This window comes from Oncorhynchus tshawytscha, linkage group LG08 (genome assembly GCF_018296145.1).
Source record: "Oncorhynchus tshawytscha isolate Ot180627B linkage group LG08, Otsh_v2.0, whole genome shotgun sequence".
Lineage (NCBI taxonomy): Eukaryota > Metazoa > Chordata > Actinopteri > Salmoniformes > Salmonidae > Oncorhynchus > Oncorhynchus tshawytscha.
The window spans coordinates 19,179,114-19,187,232 of NC_056436.1; positions in this window are offsets into that span (position 1 = coordinate 19,179,114).

The window sequence follows — 8,119 nt, forward strand, 5'->3', positions numbered from 1 at the left end:
TAAATCAAATCAAATCAAATTTTATTTGTCACATACACATGGTTAGCAGATGTTAATGCGAGTGTAGCGAAATGCTTGTGCTTCTAGTTCCGACAATGCAGTAATAACCAACAAGTAATCTAACTAACAATTTCAAAACTACTGTCTTATACACAGTGTAAGGGGATAAAGAATATGTACATAAAGATATATGAATGAGTGATGGTACAGAGCAGCATAGGCAAGATACAGTAGATGGTATCGAGTACAGTATATACATATGAGATGAGTATGTAAACAAAGTGGCATAGTTAAAGTGGCTAGTGATACATGTATTACATAAGGATGCAGTCGATGATATAGAGTACAGTATCAACGTATGCATATGAGATGAATAATGTAGGGTAAGTAACATTATATTAGGTAGCATTGTTTAAAGTGGCTAGTGATATATTTTACATAATTTCCCATCAATTCCCATTATTAAAGTGGCTGGAGTTGAGTCAGTGTCAGTGTGTTGGCAGCAGCCACTCAATGTTAGTGGTGGCTGTTTAACAGTCTGATGGCCTTGAGATAGAAGCTGTTTTTCAGTCTCTCGGTCCCAGCTTTGATGCACCTGTACTGACCTCGCCTTCTGGATGATAGCGGGGTGAACAGGCAGTGGCTCGGGTGGTTGTTGTCCTTGATGATCTTTATGGCCTTCCTGTAACATCGGGTGGTGTAGGTGTCCTGGAGGGCAGGTAGTTTGCCCCCGGTGATGCGTTGTGCAGACCTCACTACCCTCTGGAGAGCCTTACGGTTATGGGCGGAGCAGTTGCCGTACCAGGCGGTGATGCAGCCCGCCAGGATGCTCTCGATTGTGCATCTGTAGAAGTTTGTGAGTGCTTTTGGTGACAAGCCGAATTTCTTCAGCCTCCTGAGGTTGAAGAGGCGCTGCTGCGCCTTCTTCACGATGCTGTCTGTGTGAGTGGACCAATTCAGTTTGTCTGTGATGTGTATGCCGAGGAACTTAAAACTTGCTACCCTCTCCACTACTGTTCCATCGATGTGGATAGGGGGTGTTCCCTCTGCTGTTTCCTGAAGTCCACAATCATCTCCTTAGTTTTGTTGACGTTGAGTGTGAGGTTATTTTCCTGACACCACACTCCGAGGGCCCTCACCTCCTCCCTGTAGGCCGTCTCTCTCGTCGTTGTTGGTAATCAAGCCTACCACTGTTGTGTCGTCCGCAAACTTGATGATTGAGTTGGAGGCGTGCGTGGCCACGCAGTCGTGGGTGAACAGGGAGTACAGGAGAGGGCTCAGAACGCACCCTTGTGGGGCCCCAGTGTTGAGGATCAGCGGGGTGGAGATGTTGTTGCCTACCCTCACCACCTGGGGGCGGCCCGTCAGGAAGTCCAGTACCCAGTTGCACAGGGTGGGGTCGAGACCCAGGGTCTCGAGCTTGATGACGAGCTTGGAGGGTACTATGGTGTTGAATGCCGAGCTGTAGTCGATGAACAGCATTCTCACATAGGTATTCCTCTTGTCCAGATGGGTTAGGGCAGTGTGCAGTGTGGTTGAGATTGCATCGTCTGTGGACCTATTTGGGCGGTAAGCAAATTGGAGTGGGTCTAGGGTGTCAGGTAGGGTGGAGGTGATATGGTCCTTGACTAGTCTCTCAAAGCACTTCATGATGACGGAAGTGAGTGCTACGGGGCGGTAGTCGTTTAGCTCAGTTACCTAAGCTTTCTTGGGAACAGGAACAATGGTGGCCCTCTTGAAGCATGTGGGAACAGCAGACTGGTATAGGGATTGATTGGATATGTCCGTAAACACACCGGCCAGCTGGTCTGCGCATGCTCTCAGGGCGCGGCTGGGGATGCCGTCTGGGCCTGCAGCCTTGCGAGGGTTAACACGTTTAAATGTCTTACTCACCTCGGCTGCAGTGAAGGAGAGTCCGCATGTTTTCGTTGCAGGCCGTGTCAGTGGCACTGTATTGTCCTCAAAGCGGGCAAAAAAAGTTATTTAGTCTGCCTGGGAGCAAGACATCCTGGTCCGTGACTGGGCTGGTTTTCTTCTTGTAGTCCGTGATTGACTGTAGACCCTGCCACATGCCTCTTGTGTCTGAGCCGTTGAATTGAGATTCTACTTTGTCTCTGTACTGGCGCTTAGCTTGTTTGATAGCCTTGCGGAGGGAATAGCTGCACTGTTTGTATTCGGTCATGTTACCAGTCACCTTGCCCTGATTAAAAGCAGTGGTTCGCGCTTTCAGTTTCACGTGAATGCTGCCATCAATCCACGGTTTCTGGTTAGGGAATGTTCTAATCATTGCTATGGGAACGACATCTTCAATGCACGTTCTAATGAACTCGCACACCGAATCAGCGTATTCGTCAATGTTGTTATCTGACGCAATACGAAACATCTCCCAGTCCACGTGATGGAAGCAGTCTTGGAGTGTGGAGTCAGCTTGGTCAGACCAGCATTGAACAGACCTCAGCGTGGGAGCTTCTTTTTTTAGTTTCTGTCTGTAGGCAGGGATCAACAAAATGGAGTCGTGGTCAGCTTTTCCGAAAGGAGGGCGGGGCAGGGCCTTATATGTGTTGCGGAAGTTAGAGTAACAATGATCCAAGGTTTTTCCACCCCTGGTTGCGCAATCGATATGCTGATAAAATTTAGGGAGTCTTGTTTTCAGATTAGCCTTGTTAAAATGAAAGTGAACTGTGTTTGTGTGTGATCAGGGGTGTACTCATTCTGCCGATTCTGTTAAAATGTTTTTAAACGAAAGAAGGATAAATGTTGGTATTTGGCCATGATTTAGATATTCTAGTCAGCTAATTTACCGACTTACCAATCTAAAAATTGTTAGCTAACATGGCTAATTGAGTGACTGACATAACAGAAAAATTGCTGATGCACAACCAAATTTCAAAGTTGCACCTTGTGTATTCTACTTTTCCAACTCTCAACAGTAAGTTGACACCCTGACTGAGTTCATAAAAATAAATAGGGTCCCTAAGCCGTCCTGAAGCAACAAAACAAACGGAGACATAGGCCCTATCTAGAATATACAATGTTCTAAGTATACTTGATTCACAGGCGTACTCTGGTCTTTTTATATAGGTTTATTCAGGTAAACATTTTTGTCTGAAATACTGGTACTGGGAACTCTTGTACTGTGGAAAAGTATTGATGTGGTGCACATGTCAAGGGAAATATTGAATTCAATTAGAGCATATGATTAAATAACAAAAACGTATCTGGGGCCACCAGGTTACATAAAACAAAAATTGTCTATGCTTTAAGAATACATTACTTTATAGAGCTCCATAATGTCTTTATGATTAAATTAATTGTATGAAAATACATAAGGCTATGTTCTGCATCAGGTGGACAGAAATGATTAACTCCGTATCGCCAAAGGTTTTGGTCTCACTGCACCAATAGATGGCGCTAATAGACAATACATTCCTTTTGATAGTTTTATTTCAGGCTTTTGAAAGTGTCAAGGTCCAGTCGTTTTTTTTTAAGGATGTTTGACAAATGTTAAACTGGAATACTGTATCAGAATATCCTCTTTTCACAATTCTCTTTGTCATTATAAAATAGGGTGGATTAAGTTTCTGAAAGTGTTATTTTTGGGTGTGCATAATCTGAGAGATTTGATCAGAATTAACAAAATCATGGACCAAAAAATGATCTTTGGCAAGATTGATCTTTTGCAAATTCATAAACATCACTTGAACAAAATGTAGCTGAGGAAAGTCAGAGATATGTCCAGGTTTCCCTGTCATGTCCCATTCCCAGCTGGCCACCAGCAGTCTCGTACTGTGGGTACCCTGATAGGAGAAGACCTCCAGGATGACCACATGAAACAGGGGCAACATCTGCCAAGACACTGGTCTCAGAACAGAGGATCTACCAGCTGTCATGAACAACAGAGAGCTATGGCATGCCATCGTCTGGCACATTGCACCTCCACAAGTAAAGTATGTAAGTCCCATTCTAATATAAGATAATACTATAATGATCTCCCCTCCCTGTCCCTCCTTCAGTTTTTCACCTATTGCATTGACCAGATGATGTACAGTAGCCACCCTACACAGTAACTAGAACATGCCATGAATCCATGACAATATTCTACAGGAGGACTATGCATAGTCTGATTCATTTAATTGGGAAGCGAGGCATGGTATATTGTAATGAGACTCAGTTTAGGCGTCTCAAACACTGAACTATATAGCCTCTCTCCCTCTGACGTGTAACATGAGCATTACTGTACGGCTAACTGAACTGATTTACCTTGTTTGTCAACACCACTGTGAGGACACACAAGTGTTCCTTTGCCCCGAGCCTCAAGATTACAGGCCGTTACTCTCCTCCCCTGAAAAGTTTCCTAAGGGAGTCTAAACAACACCCTGGATTTCTAACATTGCACACACCTCCTCCTGAAGTCCACCACTATTCAGAGCTGGCATTATACAAGCTAATTTAGCCAATTATACACAGGTGTGATGCTAATTCCCCTCTCACATACTGTGCTCCTGGCAGTAAAAATAGTATAATTGCACATCTGTCCTCTGTTGGCTTCCTGTGATTTTTCACTAGCTTCTGGCTCACAGCAAAACACCTTTTATATGACAAGACCATTTTGTTGTATTGGACTGACAAAATACAATGCTGCCTGCAGAGAGGAGGAGGGGGTTGGTTGTGCACTGGAAAGTTTCATGGTTTCTCTTTTGTTTGAAGGATTCAATAGATTTTCTATGATAGACACATTTATTCAGATAAAAATGTTTACTTGATGTGATCTTACCTGTCCAATCATGGTACTGTAACACTGTTCAGCATTTCGATATAATAACGGGCTACATTGTTCACATGTGCATGCAACTAATGTACAGAAGTGTTTATAAGACCTAAGCACAATGACTGTTTACATAACGATGGCCAAATAGTCAACACACATGTAACTGCCAAAATAAAGGAAACACTTGAGTAAATGAGGGATACAAAGTATATTGAAAGCAGGTGTGGTTCCTGAGTTAAATAAGCAGTTAACATCCCATCATGCTTAGTGTCATGTATGAAAATGCCCAGTTGCCCATTATTTTGGCTACCCTGGCTAGAAGAAGGGACCTCAGTGACTTGAAAGATGCATCTCAAAGGCGCATAGGGGGTTTAAAGTGTGTGTGTGTGTGTGTGTCAGTCACCAGATCTCAACCCAATTGAACACTTATGGGAGATTCTGAAGTGGTGCCTGAGACAGCGTTTTCCACCACCATCAAAAATACACACAATTATGGAATATCTCATGAATGAATGATGTTGCATCCCTCCAATAGAGTTCCAGACACTTGTAGAATCTATGCCAAGGTGCATTGAAGCTGTTCTTGTGGTGGCCCATCACCCTATTAAAACCCCCTAGAGTCTATTGGTGTGTCAAACTAAGTTAAAAAAAAAAATCCCCATCAAAATCCATCAGTTTAAGCTTGAGATATTGGTTTTTTTTTGCATGGGCTGCGTCTCAATCCACCACCTTCGCCTATGGCAGCCTTCCGCATCTGCGGTGGAATGTCACCAAGCTACAGCGGTGTTTCTCAGACCCTGAGATATCCCGAAAATCAGTGTTCTCATGGAAAACATCTGTAACATCTGACTGGTTTGGCCTACAAACTAATATGACCACTCTGTGAGAATTTCATATTTCCATAATCTGTGGTGTTTTGCTCTACAGCTTGCATGGAGGTAGTTTTGTGCCTCCCCAAAAAAGGGGTTAAATGTGTGTAATAAAAAGGTGTCTGACCCCTTGAATTTTTGCACATTTTGTTACATTACAGCCTTATTCTAAAATTGATGAAATTGTTTCCCCCCTCATCTACACACAATAGCCCGTAAAGACAAAGCAAAAACAGGTTTTTAGAAGTGTTTGCTAATTTAAAAATCAGAAATATCACATTTACATAAGTATTCAGACCCTTTACTCAGTACTTTGTTGAAGCACCTTTTGGCAGTGATTACAGCATCGAGTCTTCTTGGAAATGACTCTACAAGCTTGGCACACCTGTATCTGGGGAGTTTCTCCCATTCTTCTCTGCAGATGCTCTCATGCTCTGTTAGGTTGGATGGAGAGCGTTGCTGCACAGCTTTTTCAGGTCTCTCCAGAGATGTTCGATCGGGTTCAAGTCCGGGCTCTGGCTGAGCCACTCAAGGACATTCAGAGACTTGTCCCGAAGCCACTCCTGCCTTGTCTTAGCTGTGTGCTTGGGGTCGTTGTCCTGATGGAAGGTGAACCTTCACCCCAGTCTGAGGTCCTGGGTGCTCTGGAGCAGGTTTTCATCAAGGATCTCTGTACTTTGCTCCGTTCATCTTTCCCTAAATCCTGACTAGTCTCCCAGTCCCTGCCGCTGAAGAACATCCCCACAGCATGATGCTGCCACCATGCTTCACCGTAGGGATGGTGCCAGGTTTCCTCCAGTTGTGAGGCTTGGCATTCAAGCCTAATAGTTCGATCTTGGTTTCATCAGACCAGATAATCTTGTTTCTCATGGTCTGAGAGTCTTTAGGTGCCTTTTGGAAAACTCCAAGCGTGCTGTCATGTGCCTTTTACTGAAGAGTGGCTTCTGTCTGGTCACTAGTATAAAGGCCTGTTTGGTGAAGTGCGACAGAGATGGTTGTCCTTCTGGAAGGTTCTCCCATCTCCGCAGAGGAACTCTAGAGATCTGTGTTCTTGAAGACCTTCAACGCTGCAGAAATGTTTCCCAAATATGTGCCTCGACACAATCCTATCCATTTTAGAATAAGGCTATAACGTAATAAAATATGGAAAAAGTCCAGGGGTCTAAATATTTAAAGAAGGCTCTGTATATATCCTGAGCTTTCTTTTCTCCTAGATATACACTGCTCAAAAAAATAAAGGGAACACTTAAACAACACAATGTAACTCCAAGTCAATCACACTTCTGTGAAATCAAACTGTCCACTTAGGAAGCAACACTGATTGACAATAAATTTCACATGCTGTTGGGCAAATGGAATAGACAACAGGTGGAAATTATAGGCAATTAGCAAGACACCCCCAATAAAGGAGTGGTTCTGCAGGTGGTGACCACAGACCACTTCTCAGTTCCAATGCTTCCTGGCTGATGTTTTGGTCACTTTTGAATGCTGGTGGTGCTTTCACTCTAGTGGTAGCATGAGACGGAGTCTACAACCCACTCAAGTGGCTCAGGTAGTGCAGCTCATCCAGGATGGCACATCAATGTGAGCTGTGGCAAGAAGGTTTGCTGTATCTGTCAGCGTAGTGTCCAGAGCATGGAGGCGCTACCAGGGGACAGGCCAGTACATCAGGAGGAACACTGCCAGAGCCCTGCAAAATGACCTCCAGCAGGCCACAAATGTGCATGTGTCTGCTCAAACGGTCAGAAACAGACTCATGATGCTGGTATGAGGGCCCGACGTCCACAGGTGGGGGTTGTGCTTACAGCCCAACACCGTGCAGGACGTTTGGCATTTGCCAGAGAACACCAAGATTGGCAAATTCGCCACTGGCGCCCTGTGCTCTTCACAGATGAAAGCAGGTTCACACTGAGCACATGTGACAGACGTGACCGAGTCTGGAGACGCCGTGAAGAACGTTCTGCTGCCTGCAACATCCTCCAGCATGACCGGTGTGGGGTGGCATTTCTTTGGGGGGCCGCACAGCCCTCCATGTGCCCGCCAGAGATAGCCTGACTGCCATTAGGTACTGAGATGAGATCCTCAGACCCCTTGTGAGACCATATGCTGGTGCGGTTGGCCCTGGGTTCCTCCTAATGCAAGACAATGCTAGACCTCATGTGGCTGGAGTGTGTCAGCAGTTCCTGCAATAGGAAGGCATTGATGCTATGGACTGGCCTGCCCGTTCCCCAGACCTGAATCCAATTGAGCACATCTGGGACATCATGTCTCGCTCCATCCACCTACGACACGTTGCAACACAGACTGTCCAGGAGTTGGCGGATGCTTTAGTCCAGGTCTGGGAGGAGATCCCTCAGGAGTCCATCCGCCACCTCATCAGGAGCATGCCCAGGCATTGTAGGAAGGTCATACAGGCACGTGGAGGCCACACACACTACTGAGCCTCATTTTGACTTGTTTTAAGGACATTACATCAAAGTTG